Genomic DNA, 20,292 nt, shown 5'->3' on the forward strand with positions numbered 1-20,292 from the left:
GTCACAGCAGCTGACAATTTTTTGCATGCGTCCAGCATGCACAGTGAGCATCTCATAGATTCTTTACCAGTAGGTGAATTCAAACGCATAGGGTGTAATACATCTGAACGTGGAAGGATCAGCATGGAGTTTGATAAAATTGAGAGAAAACTCATTGAGAGAAGTTATTCCAAGTCTAATATCAAGTCAGCTAGATCCAAGGTAGAACAGGAAATGGGTTTAAGGAATTCTGATAGGAGGGGTCGAATGGACATGGGGGTACGTCCACATGTACAGATGGAGAATATTGAAGAGGAAGGTTCAAAAGAAAAAAATTTTTGTTACTAAATATTCGCAATTTTCTAGCATGGTGAAAGAAACAGTTTCAAAATTATGGCCTATTGTCACCGGGGATGATAAGGTGGGGAAATTATTTCCAACCAAAGTGACTTTCTCATATGGTAGATATCCCAATTTAAAAGAAATATTAAATAATAGAAAAATACGTAAAGACAACATCAGGAAAGGTACCTTTAGATGTGGGAACTGCAAAGTATGTTCCAAAGTCAGAAGTTTAGATGGAACAAAAATTAACAATGTTTTGTATAGGGCTTTGGAATTTTTCGATTGCAATTCCACAGGGGTAGTTTACATCATTGGATGTGGATGTAATAAATCAAAATGGTATATTGGTCAAACCAGTAGAAAAGTCAAGCTCAGAATTATGGAGCATTTGGGAGACATTAGGCACAAAAGATTAGATAGTCCAGTGGCCAAGCACTTCTGTGAAGAGCACAAGGGAGTTCCGGAAGGGTTCATTTTTTTGTTTTGGGGAAGCCTAAGAGTTTTGGTGATGAAGCAGTCTTTCATAATAAATTATTGGAAATGGAGTCTAGATTCATCTTAAATTATAAGACTCTCTTTCCGAATGGTTTGAATATTGAAATGTAAAAAACATTGAAATGTAAAAAACAATTAGTATACTTAAATTTTGCACTTAAGTTTAACATTCATTATATGCGTTAAGGTGTGTTTAAGGTGCATAGTGTTATTCAATGTTATTTAATGTAAAAAAATGTTTATGTTGCATGGAAGAAAAATTGAAATATGTATCACATATACAGTTGATGCACTACATCTTGCGTATTACAAGAAGTTTGAGATTGTAAAAGTGGTTAGAAATTTCAAAGTGGAAGTTTTGTAGTGAATTGTGTTTGAAGCAATTTGATGCATGGTTTAATAAGCCTTGTTGAATCAATTATTTATGCAAATGACATAGATGTGTTATAAAAGGGGTGTTGTTGGTTTAACAAAATGTATTCCATGAGAAGGGACATCTCAACAGTTGATGCTGGTTTTGTGTTCTAGTTCTCTACTATTCAGTTGCTGCATGTAAGAGGGTCACTGTAGCAATAAATTGTAAATGTGGGTAAATTGTCAAACAATGTTATTATACCTGTGGAAGAGAAATAGCTACTGAATCCCCTGCAGCATGGCTATACCAAAACCTTTCTTACTCAGTGGACTGTTGCCATACCAAAACCTGTCTTACCCCATGAACTGAGCTTCTAAGTTGCAGTGTAATGAAAAGGTGTAGACTGTAGTGAGTGGGGCAGATTTAATTTGGCTTATACTTACTGTAAACTTTTAATCCTGAAATCATTTTACTAGAGCCTAGAACAACTAGAAAACTGCCATTTTATGAAAAGTATTTCTAAATATATTACTTCAAAGGCAGGTAAAGGCAAACCCTCGCAACATAAAGTTCAACTCTCAAAGTAAAAATATATGTCTTATTGGTAGTCTTAAATAAATAATTCCTTTTCAGAAGGGCTTAACATCTGTTCAAGCCATTATCTGATGCAGAAGGAGCTTGCATAAATTCTTTGCTACAGTTGCTAGTCCTTTTTTGGTGCTCAGTTTTACGTTGGATGATGCCAGTCTGGAGACTGCTGATGACACCATATAGTCTTCCATAGTCTTCATTGCACAATATGAATTTTATTTTATGAAAAGAAGGTTTCAGAGTCACCATCCTGAATGATTTTTTTTTTATTTATAAAATTAATCATATTTTGTAAATCTAGAAATAGGTTCATAGGTTCATAGGTTGGTACTAGGCTATCAGCCCTAGGGCCTATACAAGCCTAGCCATAACAATTCCCTGGCTATCTGTACATTTGGTAACTAGAAACAGTCTGTAGTAATAAATCATGCCTTCTTTGGCTGTTAGACTATTAATAAAAAAGTAATTCAGAGGATATCTCTCTCTTGTTATACCTTGTTGCCCTTGATGGTGCTTGCTTACACGGAACAAGCTGCATTTGAGGTTTCTGAAGAGAATTGTTTGAATACCCCTGTTCTGTTGTTTGTAAGCTCATCTATCTATGTCCATCTCCTGCCATATGGAAAAACATGACTACTATTTTTTGCTTCTTAAGGGTACTGAAGGGGGAGGGGAAAAGGGGAGATTGCTGTCATTTGGAAGGTTTCTGGTTGTATCTGTCTTTTCTTGTTGAAATTGAATTGTGGTTCTATTGCAAATGTGTTTGTTGCTGAAACTGTTGAGAATAAGTTCCTTTAGTATGAAATGTTTTATTTTTATTGCTGGTGTAACTCTTTTGATGCTGAGTCACAGGAGGTACATGCTTTTCTTTAAAAGAAGTCATTTATCCCCTTCTTTCTCTAAGTAAACAGTATATCATCCACTGAATTATCATATAAAGAAATCTTCTTTTCTTTGGAGCAGTCAACATTCTAGCCTTGACATCATCATTATACGACTCTGTTTTAAGATGTGTACCCACTCCTCATTATACGACTTTGTTGTAAGCCACGTACCACTCCTCATTATATGACTCTGTTGCAAGCCATATACCACCCCTCATTATATGACTCTGTTTTAAGCCATATACCACTCCTCATTATATGACTCTGTTTTAAGCTGTATACCATTCCTCATTAAATGACTCTGTTTTAAGCCATATAACACTCCTCATCATATGACTCAATTTTAAGCTGTATACGACTCTGTTTTAAGCCATATACCACTCCTCACTACTATTCCTGACATATCTCCAAACAAATTCCAGCACATGTGAGAGATGCATCCATATAGCCAAACTGGAGGCTAAGCTCTCTCAACTCAGTACTGGCGTAACCAGTCAGGAGGAGAAGGAAACCACACTCACTACAATTCCAGTCTCACATAGACCTACCACGACAGCAAACCAAACACACAAAAGCATACTTGGAGGCTCTAAATAAAAATCTGCCTAAGCAGCAGAGACCTCCAAAGCAGACACCCAAGCAACCGCTACCCCAAAACAAAACACGTGCAACACATAGCTCACAAAACCAGTGTGCCGAACAGTCACAGCCCTTAAGGCTAAACAACACACCTGATACACTTGTAATAGGTGACTCTATCGTCAGGCACACTGATGTCCCGCTCACCAGGCTGAACAAGGAGAAGGTCATGGTGAGCTGCCTGTCAGGCGCTAGGATCTGCCACATAACACAAGCACTCAGGTCACTCCAAGGCAAGTACAAATATGACTCAGTCATTGTCCATGCTGGTGTGAATGACCTGAGACGTACCTCCCTGGACTACATGAAAAGAGACATAGAGGAGCTCTCTGAGCATGTGGCCCAGGCCGGTATGACCCTGACCTTGAGTAGCATCTTACCCTCACCAAGAATGATGCCACAATATGAAGACAAGATGATCAATTTCAACAATTGGCTTAAGTATTGGTGTCATTCAAAGGGGATCCAATGCCTGTCAGCCTGGGATGACATGCTCAACAAGCCATGATGCTTCGCTAGGGACGGCTTGCACCTGCCACCCCTGGGCTTTCGGATATTGGCAAAGGCTCTTGCTACCCCCATAGTGCCTTTTTTAGGCAAGGCTCAAAAGACAAACCCACCTCCATAGGTATCACAAGGGATAAGAAACTAAGAGTAATGCTACTCAACGCCAGAAGTCTAAACCTCAAGATGCACGCACTTGAAACTCTCCTTAGCATGGAGAACATCGATATCTGTGCAGTAACAGAAACCTGGTTCAAGGCTCCCGAGAGCACCCCAGCACTACCAGGTTATACCTCATACCATGCTTTTTGGCCCCAAAACTTGGACCGAACTACAAAAGGAGGGGGAGTATCAATATTCGTCAAAGATAAGCACACCTCCAGGTTGGTGGCACAGCACGAAGCATCAGAGACTATCCATGTGCAACTAACAGTGGGTAAAACTGCCTTCCAGTTTATAGACTGCTACAGACCACCCTCCCAAACCCAGGAACCCCACTTGGCCTTCCTGAGAACACTGGAAAACATGAAGGTCTCTCCAAACACCATTATATTGGGCGACTTCAACTACCCAAACATAGACTGGGAGCATTACTCTAGCTCCAACACCCTAGCCCAAAGGTTCCTAGAATTTATAAACTCAAATGCTATGGAACAACTTGTTACCACTCCCACAAGAGGGGAAAACATACTTGACCTGATCATCACCAACATGGGGACTCTATGCTCCAGACCAGAAGTGTATCCCTCACTGGTAAGATCAGACCATAAACTAATCTCACTGGATATTCACATCCCGACCCCACCTCCTGCCCAGAAAACCACAGTGAAAAACTTCTCTAAAGAAAATTTCACACTCCTCAAAACTGAGGTGGAATCCTTCAAAGCCCCCAGGCCTGTGGAAAATATGGCCCAGACCGCAGAATCCTTTATAAATGCATTCTATGAACACCTTCAGGAATGCATGGATCATGCAATCCCAAATAAAACCAAGACCCAATCCTCCAAAGGCAGATGTCCTGTCTGGTGGACCCCAGCCATAAACTAACTATACAATAGAAGGAGGAAGCTACTAAATGATAGAGCAAAATCCCAAAAAGGGAAGGCATCTCTGATCAGTATTAGCAAAAAACTACGGGCACTCATAAAATTGTCTAAGGTCAGCTTCGAGGGAAAATTGCACAGGACACTAAGGATAATCACAAGGCTTTCTTTAGTTATGTTAGGAACCTGGGTGGGAATTCCCAGATATGCTCAGAATTAGTCCAAAATGACAAAAAATACACTGAACCCACAGACATTGCCAACATCCTAGCTGACAGGATCAGCGCAAACTCCCCCCCCTCCCCACTAAAAGGGCAAATATCTATCCCAGCAGAGTGCTGTCCCCCTGACATCTCAGATGCTCAGGTAAGAGCCGCCCTCTCCAAAGCAAAAAACACAGCATCAATGGGACCAGACGGTGTCCCGGGCTGTGTCCTACATGAACTCCAAGAAGAGCTAAACTCAAACATAAAACTAATGTTCAATCTCAGCCTTACTACAGGATATGTACCCAAAGAATGACGTACAGCAACAGTGGTCCCTCTCCACAAAGGTGGTGCCTCAACGGATCCTGGAAACTATCACCCCATAAGCCTGACTAACTTGGTCTGCAAAGCTATGGAAAAGATCATCATGGACCTCATAAATGAAGATATTGGGGACCTACAGACACTGGATCCTACCCAGTTCAGCTTTGTTAAACCTGGTTGATTTCTTTGAAACAGTCACCAAGGCCATTGATGAGGGGAAGGTGGTCCACACAGCCTACCTGGACCTCGCAAAAGCCTTCGATACAATACCCCACTTGGGCATTATAGATAAGCTCACCAGCTTAAATATAAACCCCTATGTCACTAGATGGGTTGCAAACTGGCTCAAGGACAGAACCCACATGGTTAGAATTGCTGGAGCCATGTCAGACTCCAAACCAGTTACAAGTGGTGTCCCACAAGGCTCAGTCCTGGGACCTCTCTTGTTCGGTATATATTTCTCGGAGGTACAGGCCAACATGGAAGGACTGTAGCTGACCAATTTCGCAGATGACTGCAAACTGGGCGCCATAATAGACTCTCCAGCTGATACAAGCATCCTCCAAAAGGGCCTCATAGAAACAGACAACTGGTGCCAGAGCCATGGCCTCAAGCTAAACGCCAAAAAGTGTATAGTCATCCCCTTTGGCAAAAACAAAGTACCCACAAATTACCACATAGGTGGTAATCCATTAAGTACAGAAGAAGTAATTAGGGACCTGGGGACCCAAGTTGATAGCAGTCTCTCGTTTGACAACCACGTGGCCAAAGTGGTGAGAAAAACATTTTATATAGCCCACCTAATCATGAAGGGATTCACATCTAGATCAGGGGAGGTCATCGTGCCTCTTTACTCATCCCTCATCAGGCCCATAATTGAGTACAATGCCCCTTTTAAGATGTACCTTACCAGACACCTGCAGCAACTGGAAAGACCCAAAAAGTACCTCACCAAGAGGATCAAAGGGCTCAAACAGATGCCATATGCTGCCCGGTTAAAGAAACTCCAGCTCTACTCAGTGGCATACCGCCTGTTCAGAGGCGATCTGTGCCTGACGCATAAAGCCATGTCCAACCCGGAATTAATGGACATGCTGCACCTCAGAAAATCCAAATCCCATCGAGCTACGCGCACGAGAGACTTGAACCTCAGCACTGAAATAAATAGGACATGCTGGAGGGACAGATTCATAACCCAGAGGCTCCCTTCATTCTGGAATAAAATCCCAGTCCAGGTTAGGCAGAGTCCCTCATTGACTCTCTTCAAGAGGAATCTTGATGAGTGGATGGGAGATCGTAGGTTTAACCCGGGTATCACTTCTGTGTCACTGTTAGACAGAGGCACAGTATACTAACCTCGAAAAAGGGCATAGCAAAATTAATTTAAAATGGGTGGCGAAAGCCAAACACATTCTGGCTAGGCTTATAAATGCCCTAGGGCAGACAGCCTAGTATGAACCTATGAACCTATGAACCTAATCTGTACTGGATGTAGAATCTGGAGCAATATATGCACATTTTACTGTGTGAATTTCACCTTTGTCTACTGTAGCAAGTATTTTTTTACAATGTTGTTGTAACATCATTGTTAGGAAGACATTTTGTATTTGCTACAATCTGATTTGCAGTGGACCTTTGATATGAGACTTGTTAAGCTAGAGAATTAAGCACCTTAACAGCTGTGGAACTAGATGTGTATACTTTTCCCATATTTATTTTGTAAGCTAGCATGCTAATTAAAAAAAATTAATGATGTAAGAAGGACAGCTTTCTCACTCTAGTCTGATACAGTAGTGATAGCAGGATCTATCTTATGTTGTTGTGTCTTTCGGCTTTTCCTGGTTAGGGGTCACCACAGCGGAACTCCGGTCCGCTAATGATTGGCAACTGATTTTTATGTGCCGAATTGCCAGCCCTGACGCACAACCTTCAACGAAGGTACGCCCATTCACGCATGTCTCCACGCAGAAGACGCAGGATCTATCTTATGTGAGGTGTATAAATCATGTGTGACTAATAGAAACTTGCAGATCCTATTAGGCTTCTTTGTGGGCTCTGGAATTTATGAATGTAAGCATTCAGTATTTGTTTTCAAAATGTTCCCAATATGTAGTAAAGGAATCTTACTGTCAAGTAAGAAACTGGTAGCTTATGCATGGTTGTTTTTCTATACCTCTAATCAAGGGCATAGCTAGATTTTTGTAACCACATACCAACATTACATTTAACCCCAGATACTGCATACATCAGGTCAAGATACCTTTTCATCAGGGAAAAAATGAGATGGCAGTCTTAAACAAAAAACTAGTCCAGTACTCTGAAAAAACTGTAAAAAATTATTAAATTAAACAAACAAAAGCAGGGTAAATATTTCTTTTGTCCTTTGCTAGCTGACCTAACTGCAGCTTCTCCAGCTGGTAACTCTTAACAAGACAGACTTGTCTTCTAACTCTACAGAGATGGATAAAATTGGTTAGTCATTAGAAAAAAGCTGGTTCAGTCTAGTTATTTATTCTTTAGAATTTTAACTTATTATTGCTAAATACTAAAATGTATTTTTCATTATTGTGCTTACAGTTTAGATGGCTTTGCTGTATCTTTGCCTAATGAAGTGTTATATGAATGAGATTGTTCCTAATGTGACTCAGGTTTCAAAACATGGTTTGAAGAGTGTCTTGGAAGGTGTTGACAATATTTCTAGAAATACAGCCATTTCTGTTGTTTGCTTAGTTACATACTCAGACTTTTTTGAGGTTTTAAAGAACCAAACAAAAAACGTAGAACCAGCTGCCATGGCTAAAACCATAAAATGTTTATTAAACAAATGGACAAGTGCTTTCGGACAAATCGCCCTCCCTCAGGTCAAACAGGTATGTATCTGATGAAGTTTGATTATAAATAAAATGAAAGTGCTTATGTGCTTATACAAATCAATAAATTACTGTTTTTTATATTTTTGACTGGTTGCTACGGAAGTTCTGTTTCGGGTGCCGGGTGAACTTTTTGTTGTTTTGGGTTTGTTTTTAATTATTTGAGTTTTCATAATTGCAACATTATTTGCACAACATAATTTAAACACATCATATCACAATGCCATTTACAATATTATTTCCATGACATCAGTTTTGACACATTCTATTGTGAGACCCCCCCCCCCCAGAGCCTGGGCAGGCTATCTACATTGTGGTGGGCCAAGCCACTCAGATGTTTGACCATGGACTTCACAGAAATGAAAGTGCTAAAAGACGGAGGTTAGTATATCCATTTTATCACTTGCATAGCCACATGTGGGGGGGGGGGGCAGTCTTTGACCAATGTAAAGTCCGTGCACAGGAGATAATATGGCAGTCCCCCTCAGTAATAGGATATCCTGCTGCTCTCTACTCTGTTCAGCTTGTGGCTTATAAAGCATATAGGGCATTTTCTCCTTCAAAATCTTGTGAAAGCACTGTCCCAGGCCTATGTCTGATACATCAGAATAAACTGTGAAGGGTTTAATGAAATCTGGAAATGCAAAAACAGGTTTTGAGGCCTTGTTTCCCTTTTCTTTAAGGGACATTACTGGCACAAGGACATGCTACAGGTGCAAGATGTGGTACAAAATGTGGTACAAAATGTGGTACACATTTCTGATAGTAGCAAGCTAATCTCAGGAATGTCCTTACTTGCTTCTTAGTGACCAGAATAAGCCAGTTTATTATTACTTTCAGCTTTTTCTTTTTGGTGCCTATTACTCTCCCCATTACATATACAAAATATTTCACCTTTGCTGTACCTTACTCACTCCTGGACTGGAGGCAGTGATTTTCAGCCTGGTATGTTGCTGAGAGTCTAACACAACCTGTAGAACTAGACAGGAGTCCCAGTCCCCACAATGTATTATGACATTGTCCGGGCCACTGACAGTATATTAAAAAAGCTTTAGAGCATGGTCCATTAACCTTTGAACCTTTGAAAGGTCACAAGAGTACAATGTAGTGCAAAAGGAAGGCCAGGATACTGGAATAAGCACTCTGGGGTTAAAAATGCTGTCTTTTTCTTGACTTCAGCTGTCAAAGGAATTTGCCAGTACCCGTTTTCTGCTCTAACATAGTTAAGAATCTTGATTTTCCCAAGCTTTCTATGATTTTATCTGCCTTAGGAAATGGATAGCTGTCAAATGTTGAAATGTTATCGAGCTTCCTAAAATCACTTCAGAGCAAGTCTGCTCCATCAGACTTTGGGACTAATATTAGGGAGCTGCTCCAACTTGAAGTTTATTTTTGACTCCACAACATTTCCAGTAGGACTCTGTCATTCTGTAAGTTTTTTTTTCTTTCTCTTGCACAACTTTTCTGTGGGACTCTGGTGTTTTCTAAGATTTTAAGCTAATATTTTCTTCTGGAATGATGTTAACAGGGTGTTAAACCAGATTTGCTCCACCAGGTAGTTCTGAAAAGATTTCCTTGTTTCTTAACAGAAACTCCCTTATCTGTTGTTTGTATGGTTTTGATAGCATTTCATCTATCTGCATTTCAGACACACACAACAGTTTTCGTTCTGTACAAGTTTCATTAGTTTCTGCCATTAAGCTGACTCCATGTTTCATAATGCTGATATGGCATATCTTTTCTGGCCTTCTCTTACTAGACTGTCTAACCCTGGAGTTTGCATCATTTCATTTTTTCACCATTCTAAATGGACCTTGCCATTTAGCTAAACTCTTGCTTCTGCTTCGGAGATCAAAAGTAACACCTGATCTTCAGTTTGTATTCTCCGGTCCACACATTTCTGTTATTCACACCTTCTCCGGTCCATGCATTTCTGTTATACACACCGTAGTCCACGCATTTCTGTTATACACACCTTAATATGTAGCCTGGGCTTTTTCCACATGTTCCTGTACAGTGAGCATCACCATTTCCATACAACACTTCTAAATGGCATTTTCACTTCTTTTCAAACTCCTCTGACAAAACCAAGCAGTCCACAGATGTGCTTGCCATATAATAACTCCAACAGATTAACCCTGCTGAGGCCTGTGGTACTTATTCAGTTGTAAATAGAAGTTATACTACTAACTTATCCTAATTTCTACCATTTTCCTCAATACATTTTTCTCAGCAAAGGACTTTAAAGTGTGGTTTATTGCAGTTTTTTTAATTGGTCAGTCGGGCTGGTCAGAATGATGCTTTTAAAATACTCCACTAACCCATCCATCTGGGGATGGTACACTAGCATTTTTAATTGCTTGACCTTAAAGCACTGGAACAACTGTTGCATTATTCTGGACATAAATTAAGTCCCCTCATCTGTGAGCATTGTCTTAGATACTCTTGATCTGGAAAATAATAATATAAATTCCCTAGTTGTAGATTTAGAATTAGCCTAACATAGGGAGATAGCCTTACTGTACTTAGCTGCACTTAGCCACACAGTCCAAGATAACAACTTGTTGTTGTGTCTTTCGGCTTTTCCCGGTTAGGGGTCGCCACAGCAGAACGCCACAGTCCGCTAATGATTGGTAGTTGATTTTTACGTGCCGAGTTACCAGTCCTGATGCACAACCTTCAATGGAGGTACGTCCATTCACGCATGTCTCCAAGCAGAAGATGCTCTAACTGAGAATCGAACCGGAAAGCGTCTGACTGTGAGGCGACAACGCTATATTGAAACTCATTGATGGATTTTAACAATGTCCCAACAATGTCCATAGTAACAAATGTAATATAATATAATATAATATAATATAATATAATATAATATAATATAATATAATATAATATAAGAACCATTGCAATCAAAGAATTGTTTAAAACCTGGGTGATGGGCTACCTTCTGGCATTCAGAGCATACAGTTCCAAAGTTCTCGGCTTCTTCCATTCTTAGTTAAATACACATTGGGAGGATTTGTGCTTTGGTCATTTCTATTCTTAGATGTCCACATTGTACAGGACTACATGCTAAACTCATCACTAGGTTTTTGAAAGGTTTTGACATTAATAGTTGGCACACTACATCTCTGTCTTAACTGCTCTGTACAATAAAAAGTATAGGCAAGAATTTGTAACATTTTGTTCAGCTTCTTCTATACTGTATACCTGTCTAGAATTTTCTTTTCTTTGTTCCGAGTATTACCCTCCTTTTTTTAAGTCTGTGCAGCTCACCTAGATATCAGCCAAATTTTCTCAGAGTCAGCCCATCATAATGCAGAAGGCACTGCTTCATATCCTACTATTGGGCACCGGGGTCTCAATGTATAAATCATCTCCTAAGAAAAGCAACCAATACTTTCTAGTGTCTGTTACTATTTCTACCAAACATATTTTTCTCGTTCCAACCCTCTTATTTTTACTTGAAATCCTTGTGTTTTTGCTGAACAGGAACAGCTGTAGTGCTATGTTAAAGTTTATCTTGTCTCTGAATGGGTCTACCTGAAAACGCCGGAAGTCCTAAACGACTGACAGTTGAGAATCCCGATGCTGAGAACACCGACATGTTAAGGTAAGGGTGCAATAGGGATGGACATTAGGGTCAGGGTGTGGGTAAGGTAAGTGTGTGATAGTGACGGACGTTAGGGTAGGGTGCGGGTCAGGTAAGTGTGTGATAGTGACGGACTTTAGGTTTAGGGGCGGGTTAAGTGAGCTAGGGTTAGGGTGCGGGTAAGGTAAGTGTGCGATAGTGATGGACTTGAGGGTTAGGGGCGGATTAAGTGAGTTAGGGTTAGGGTGCGGATAAGGTAAGTGTGTGATAGTGATGGACTTGAGGGTTAGGGGTGGGTTAAGTGAGTTAGGGTTAGGGTGCGGGTAAGATAAGTGTTTGATAGTCCAACAAACCAAGTACATGCACAAACACTGTACCAGAAATGGGATACACTATGCTCCTTCGCTCCTCAGGAACATCTGAAATAATGTCCGGAACACTTGAGTTAAAAAATACACTCTTTATTAAAATTGAAGCTTCCCACAAGCTTGAGGGTTAGGGGCGGATTAAGTGGGCTAGGGTTAGGGTGCGAGTAAGGTAAGTGTGAGATAGTGACGGACCTTAGGGTTTGGGTTAAGGTTAGTGCATAGATAGTTGTGTATGTAAAGTTTAGTGTAGGTTTGTAAGATTTTTGGTGTGCTTGTGTTGTGTGTGTTTTTCGGGAAAGGTATTTGTTTTGTTGATTGTCGGGAATGTGGTTTATCGGGCATGTGAAGTTTCATGTTTTTGAACTTTTGGTTTCTTTCAGTTTTGTCGTGTCGGTTATTTCATTGTCGGTGTTCTGGCATGCCGGTGTTATCAGGTAGACCCCTGGTAACATATCTCTTCAGATGGCATAGATTTTCCCTCTCACTGTATTATTTGTCAAATCTCTGCATCTTTGGGGCTTTCTAACACTATGCGTTGATCTTTGTTGGATTCATACACTCTTCTGAATGCATCTCGTAGTTACTCCTCCCTCCTTTCCCAGTTTAGGCTGAGGTATTTCTATAGGCTTAATAACTATCTGTTTTTCCTCTCTACATTCACAAGGTGTCTGTCAGAAGTATTACTTTCTCCCACTTCCTCTACAAATCCTTAAAGTGAGGTAAGTATTTCCAAATTATCATATCATATATGATACAATATGATATCATATGTTATACTGGGGGCTACAACATTGTGATAAACTGGCTTTCAAATTACAGTTTGCATTTTCACTTGAATAATGAGAGATTGTTTCCTGCCTTCATAAATTAAGCCTACTACTATTACTAGTATCAGTTCAGTTGCCAAAAGTTTGACATCAATGGATCTCAACTGAATGGGGAGTCTGAAAGGTGCAGAAGAGTTTTTGGCAAAATTCAAGTGAGAAATCTTAAAAACGGAAATAAGGTCATGCCTTTTCAGTTTCCTAAGAGAGCTGCAGTGGTGCCATCTCCATGGTGGTTTTATAATAGTTTTTCAGCTCTGTGATAGGCAGTCTCGATTTTGTTATGTGATGTAAGGCTTTTATGTAATATGACCCCATTTAGAAGTATTGACAATTTAAGGGCATTTACAAACCTTAACTCTGTGGCAGAAGGACCACTGATTGCTACCCAGGTGAGTCAAGACCGCTAGTCCAATTAATGGTTCAGGCACTGTTGGATCTTTCTCACCTGTTCCATGAGGGAAGGGAAGGTTTCTACCAGCATTCATGCACTTCCCCAGTACTGTACTCATTTAGTTATATACGTTGATTTGAGTAATATCAGCAACTCCACCTAGTTAGGGCATAAGACAAAATCTGTGGTGTGCATGGCAGTGTATGTGATGCTGTCTGCTGGTTAACTCCAGCTTCCACTTCACCTTCCTAAAGCACGTGGGGGAGAGGGGTAATAGAACCAGACACACTATAGGTAAGCAGCAATGCTGGCAGATCTGAGCAGCTGCTGGTCAGATGCAGGGTGTGCAAAAGGGGTGCAAACATCATAAATGCATTTAAAAGCTTTAATCAAAATTCATCAGTGATACAGCACTTGAGTTTTTGTAGCCATACTAGATGTTTATCTTTCTGAAAATGGTCTAAAAAGGTCAGGATACATTCTTCAAAATTTCAATTGTTATCATAAAGAACACCCTAAGTATGTGATTGTATTTGCATTTTCTGTAGCAGTTTCATCTGTATCAGTTATTTGAAACACTATTTCCCAAGTGACTACACCAGGGAATAACACAAGCCTGATTCTGACCTTAGGAGGAGATGAAATGAAAGCAGAAGGAAGTGCTCTTTACCTAGTCAGTTCTGCATGTGTGTACTGCAATGAAGTTATGGTTTGTGGGACAAGCATCCTAGCAATACAGGCTACAAGTCATCCACATGGACTCAGACAGAATTGCTTTAAGTGAGAAAAAAAGATTTCATGTTACAAAATGATCTAAATATAAGTAGAAGCAGACCAGTACACAGAATAGTGAGGTCTGGCATTTGTCACTGCAGTTTAGTTTGCTACACATAATCCTAAAGGAGCAGTTGATTTCTTAAATCCACTACTTTGGAAGGGGCACTTTCCACTTAATGCATACTGTAAACAGATTTTTTTTAAAGTGGAATGGATAATCTAATTGTTGCATAGTTAAGAACTTAAAGAGCCTCAGATTTTCCAGACCAATGCTAAACGTTTAAACAACAAAATGGTGGTTGATTTGTGGTAGTTTATATTCATTAAAAACTGGATATTGTAATACTAACTGAAATGGTAAAGTCTTGCTAAATTTTCACATATAATAACACAGTTTGGGGTTTCTACAATATTAGAATTCAGATAATTGGTGGGGGTATGTCTATCTATTCCCAAAACGACACAAGGAATTCCTTTGATTCAACAATCCTATGGCACAGATTATAGGGGTAAATGTACACCTAACAAAGAAACCATGCCCTGGGTAGTACTGTGTTTTTTACAGAAGTCCATCATTGGACTGTGTAAAATTTCAAGATTTTAATTCCAAAGTTCACATTTCGCCTTAACAAGGGAGTTAAACATACCAAACATCAGATGGGGATCATTTTCATTCCAGTGGGCACACAATCAAATTATTTTAGAAAACTTGAGTTTGAGTAAGCAAAGTTAATTTTAAAATGTAAGATTTCTGACAAGAAAAGAATGTTTTACACACACAGACACGCACATTGTCTCATCTTGTGCTACCAAAACCAGTTTCTGAAGTCTCTGTCTCTGCCTCTAGTCAGTTCAGACCACATGTGTATAGAGAACATTAGTGTCAAACGCAGGGAATACCAACGTTATGGCTTGTAAGAGACTGTTTTAAGAGGAAAATTATGAATTTAAAGTAAAGGGCCTTGCTAAATAGCAATGGGGACTACAAACACATCCTGAACAAAGCTAGAAATTTTGTTTTCCGAAAACTGTGGCCCTTGTTATACAGTGCATGTCACTATATAACAAAACAGTCAGGTGTCAAATGTTCCCCAGTGGATGAGGTCAGTTAACAAGGTCTGTCTTAGAAAGAAACATCACTGGAACATTCATCACAAATTTCCTACCCACCTTAATAAATCCAAGTACACATAACCTGCTAAGGCTCTGAGGAACAAAATACATCAGGTAAGAGCTTCCTTTGAGAGAAACTTTGCCAGCTGTACATGTGACAATAAAAGTATTTTTATGAATATATCAGCAATTTCTCAAAGATCAACATTAACAGTTATTCTAAATGAAGCTAGTCAACAGGATACATGGAATAAAAGTACAGAAAAATTGTTTACATGCATTTTGTACTCCAGAATCTATTCCACAGAATAATGTTATGTTAAGGGACTGGTCATAAAAATGATTCATTCTGTCCAAGAATGTCTATTGTTTGAGTTCAAAGGGCATTCAGTAAAATTAAGAAGGCTCCCTGGCTGGCTGAGCTGACCTAAATATCTTATGTGCAAAATTAAGGTTGATATCTGAAACTATCGACTTGCATATTTCAGCAGAGTCTGGAAATTAGATATGTTCCTGACTTTTAGAAGGCTGCAGTAGTCGCTCCAGTACACCAAGGTATTTTCATTTAACAGCAGCATGCAAACAATGACAATGTACTAACCACACTTGGATGGCTAATTTTGCTAACAGTTTAAAAATGGGAGCCTTAATTACCAATATGAATGATCACCAAGATTTACTAAGCATGTTGCCTACATTGGATGTCTGGGCCAGTGACAATCATATTCAGTTTAACAGAAAAAAATACTGGTAACACATTTTAATATACACAACCTTCTTTTTCTATATGCATTGAATGATGCTAATCTGCTTAGTACATGACAAACTTGGGACTTATGGGTGAAAATTGATAGAACATTAAACTTTACCTCTAAACAGTATGATTATTAGGAATAGAATTTGCCATTTAAGTAGTGTCTGCTGTATCACATAGATACCCTCAGTTCCTACAACCTTTATATGTAACAATAATAATGCCCCAGGCAGAGTATTGTACAGACTTTGTAGTTATACTGTTAAAGATATCGACAGGTCAGATACATTGATAAAAGCATTGTACAAAGAAGGCAGTAGGGATCGACAGATTTCTTTACAATAAAAGATTGGGTCAATGGAATTTTCATTTCATTAATTACCAATTATACAGAGGTGATCAAATTTTTGGATTACAAATGTATAACTGGTGACATGTTGTCTGCCTTCTTGATGATTAGGTTTATGTCTCATGTACACATCACTAGGAACAAAAGTTTATTTATATAAACTGAGAATTAGAACATGCATGTACAGACATCTTAGTTTGCAACCACAGATGCTATAGCATGGAATAAATTGCCAGCTGTGAGAAGGCCTGTTGAGAGCTTACAGTCCTTTAAATTACTTTTTTGGGACTGAAATATATAACCCAGTTGACCTGGGATACAGAACCTCTTGTAGCTTCTATTGTTGCCTAATACACATTGAAAACATTGAAATACTGTAGGAGTATGCCAAGCAGAGGAAGGCACTGTTATTATCACACTGTATCAGCTTGAAATGGATGCAGGGATATTTTTGGCAAATCATGTAAGCAGTGGAGAGGCTGACACAGACCTCTAGTGGAGCCTTGACTAGACTAGGAAAGGTTAGAGAAAGCTTATGCCTATTTTACTTTTTATTGTCCATTCCTTATATAGCAGGAAATCTGTAAATAATGTCTCTGATTCACCTATCAGCATGTCTTTTTTTTGTAGGAGTAAACCAGACCAGACACTGAAAACCCTCGTGGACAAAAGGAATGCATGCATAGTCTGAAGAGAAGAAACTCCAGGCAGAAACAGAACAGGAAGACCAAATACTGTGCGGTAGCAATGATAACAGTAAATAAAAGTACACAACAGTGCAGAAGTTGTTTATTAATTAGTCTTTGTTAACTTGGAAGTTCTGTTAACCCATTTTCATTGGTGGCCTGGATGAAAAGCCACACACAGTCACATAGACAAATAAAGACACAAGACTTAACTAATATGCACCAACCAAATAAGAGTGGCTGTACACACTAAGCATAAAACATAAAACATAAAACCAAGAGGGGGAGATATTAGAATTCTGCTTGCAGAAAAATAAGTGAAGTGGCAATTATTGCTTGATGCTACTACCCCCCCCCCCCCCGCTCCAGTGATCACATACCTATAGGACCTGTATTATTAGCAAAAATATGAATTTGTTGTGAATGAAAAGTATGTAACTGAATATTTAAATCTGTATAGAATAGTTACATCTCACAAGTAAACACTAATTTCATAATGTAAGAAATGAAATAAGCCCACAATAAATATACAGAAATGTTACTGTGACTATTTTCCTTATGGACGTGGGTTCTGAATCGCATTAAATGTTACATGTACCTTTAAATCTTTTAAATTTTGTGAACCAATTGTAATTTTCCATTGGTTCAAACCCAAAGGTGCCTTTTTTGTAAAGAGTATTTTAATGAAATGAAGGAGAAGTATTGCATTCTGATGAAGTCCATGTTTATGGTGGCTGAAAGCGCTAAATCTTTTGCTATACTAGTTTACAGGTTATTTTAATTAAATTTTTGTCTGTTTTGCCAGCTGCATGGAAAGTGTTATTGGATTTGTGGTAGATTTGAGAGTGTGCTATACTGTTTCCTGGTTGTTTTATGCTAAGTTACATACATATGAATAGTTCTCCAAAGCAGTACAAAACAGGTACAATGGCATAGTGGTGGCTGCAGAACCTAGAGAACACTGTGGATTTAAGGCAGATTCAGGCAGGCATCTAGGAGTATGATGGGAAGGTAATGGGAATCATTTGTAGGAACAGGTACTTCAGTCCCATTGCCCTACTTAGAGTTAGATTACGGACTGAAGGCCTCTGAGTTAGAGAAGATCTTCAGAGAAGATTCCAGTCTCTAGAAAGCTGTGAGTATAAGAAAAACTAACCCTGAAACTTGAAGGAGGAATAGGAGACCTGATCTGATTCATCCATCCATCCATCCATCCATCCATCCTCAACCCCTTTTCACATTTTTGCATATGGGGTCGGGGTGTCACTTCAGCAGTGACAATCTAATGAGTAGAAAAGAAGTCTCAGAAGGAAAAGACTGAACTGTATGAGCAGTGAGTATTTGTGAGTCTGCTTTGACAGAAAAACACCATTGTGTATTTTGGGACATTGCACTTGCAGGATTGACTGTGAAAATTATTGTGAGTATCTCAACACTGTATGATGGACTGCATTTTTTTCTGTTTATTTCCTAATTTCATTGTCCTTGTAAATGAAATCTTCCAACATTGAAACTATGAAGCTAGCTATGATAGCCACCCCAATAGTGCCTTTTTTAGGCAAGGCTCAAAGGGCAAACCCACCTCCATAGACAACCCAAGGATAAAAAAACTAAAGGTAATGCTACTCAATGCCAGAAGTCTAAACCTCAAGATGCACGCACTCAAGGCTCTCCTCAGTATGGAGAAAATCGATGTCTGTGCAGTAACAGAAACCTGGTTCAAGGCTCCTGAGAGCACCCCAGCACTACCAGGTTATAACTCATACCATGCTTCGCCCCAAAACTCGGACCGAAGCACAAAAGGAGGGGGAGTATCTATATTCATCAAAGATACCTACACCTCCAGGTTAGTGGCACTGCACGAAGCATCGGAAACCATCCATGTGCAACTAACAGCGGGCAAAACTGCCTTTCAGTTTGTAGCCTGCTACACAACACCCTCCCTATTACAGGAACCCCACTTGGCATTCCTGAGAACACTGGAGAATATGAAGGTCTCTCCAAACACTATGTTATTGGGTGACGTCAACTACCCAAACATTGTCTGGGAAAACTACTCAAGCCCAAACACCCTCGCCCAACGGTTCCTTGAATTTATAAACTCTAATGCAATGGAACAACTGGTCACCACTCCCACAAGAGGGAACAACATATTGGACCTGGTCATCATCAACATGGGGACTCTATGTTCCACACCAGAGGTAAACCCCTCATTGGTAAGATCAGACCATAATCAAATTTCCCTGGACATCCATATCCCGTCCCCACCCCCAGCCAAGGAAATCACTGTAAAGAATTACTCAAAAGCCAACTTTGCACTTCTCAAGACTGAGGTGGAATCCTTCAAAGCCCCTGGGCCAGAGGATAATACAGCCCAATCCGCAGAATCCTTTACAAATGCATTCTATGAGCACCTGCAGGAATGCATGGATCATGCTATCCCAAATAAAACCAAGACTCACTCCTCCAAAAACAGGAGACTAGTCTGGTGGACCCCGGCCATAAATAAGCTATACAACAGAAGGAGGAAGCTACTACATGACAGAGCAAAATCCAAAAAAGGGAAGGCACCTCTGATCAGTATTAGCAAGAAATTTTGATCCCTCATAAAATCATCAAAGGCCAGCTTCGAAAGAAAAATTGCCCTAGACACTAAAGATAATCACAAGGCCTTCTTTAGTTATGTCAGGAACATGGGCGGAAACTCCCAGATATGCTCTGAATTATTGCATAACGGTACAAAATATACTGAACCTACAGACATAGCCAACATCCTGGCAGACAGATTCAGTGCAAACTTCTCCCCCCCTTCCCCCGCAAAGGAGCAAATGCCTATCCCAACTGAATGTAACCTCCCTGACATCACAGATGCATAGGTGAAAGCTGCCCTCTCCAAAACAAAAAACACAGCATCTATGGGACCGGACGGTGTCCCAGGCTGTGTCTTACATGAGCTCCAAGAAGAACTGAACCCTCACATTAAGTCACTGTTCAGACTTAGCCTTACTACAGGATATGTACCCAAAGAATGGCGTACAGCTACAGTAGTCCCACTCCACAAAGGTGGTGCCACAACGGACCCCAGAAACTATTGCTCCATAAGCCTGACTAGTCTGGTCTGTAAAGCTATGGAGCGTATTATCATGGAACTCATAAACAAAGACAATGGGAGCCTCCAGACACTGGACCCTACCCAATTT

This window comes from Protopterus annectens, chromosome 4.part1 (genome assembly GCF_019279795.1).
Source record: "Protopterus annectens isolate FY-2018-M chromosome 4.part1, PAN1.0, whole genome shotgun sequence".
Taxonomy (NCBI): domain Eukaryota; kingdom Metazoa; phylum Chordata; order Ceratodontiformes; family Protopteridae; genus Protopterus; species Protopterus annectens.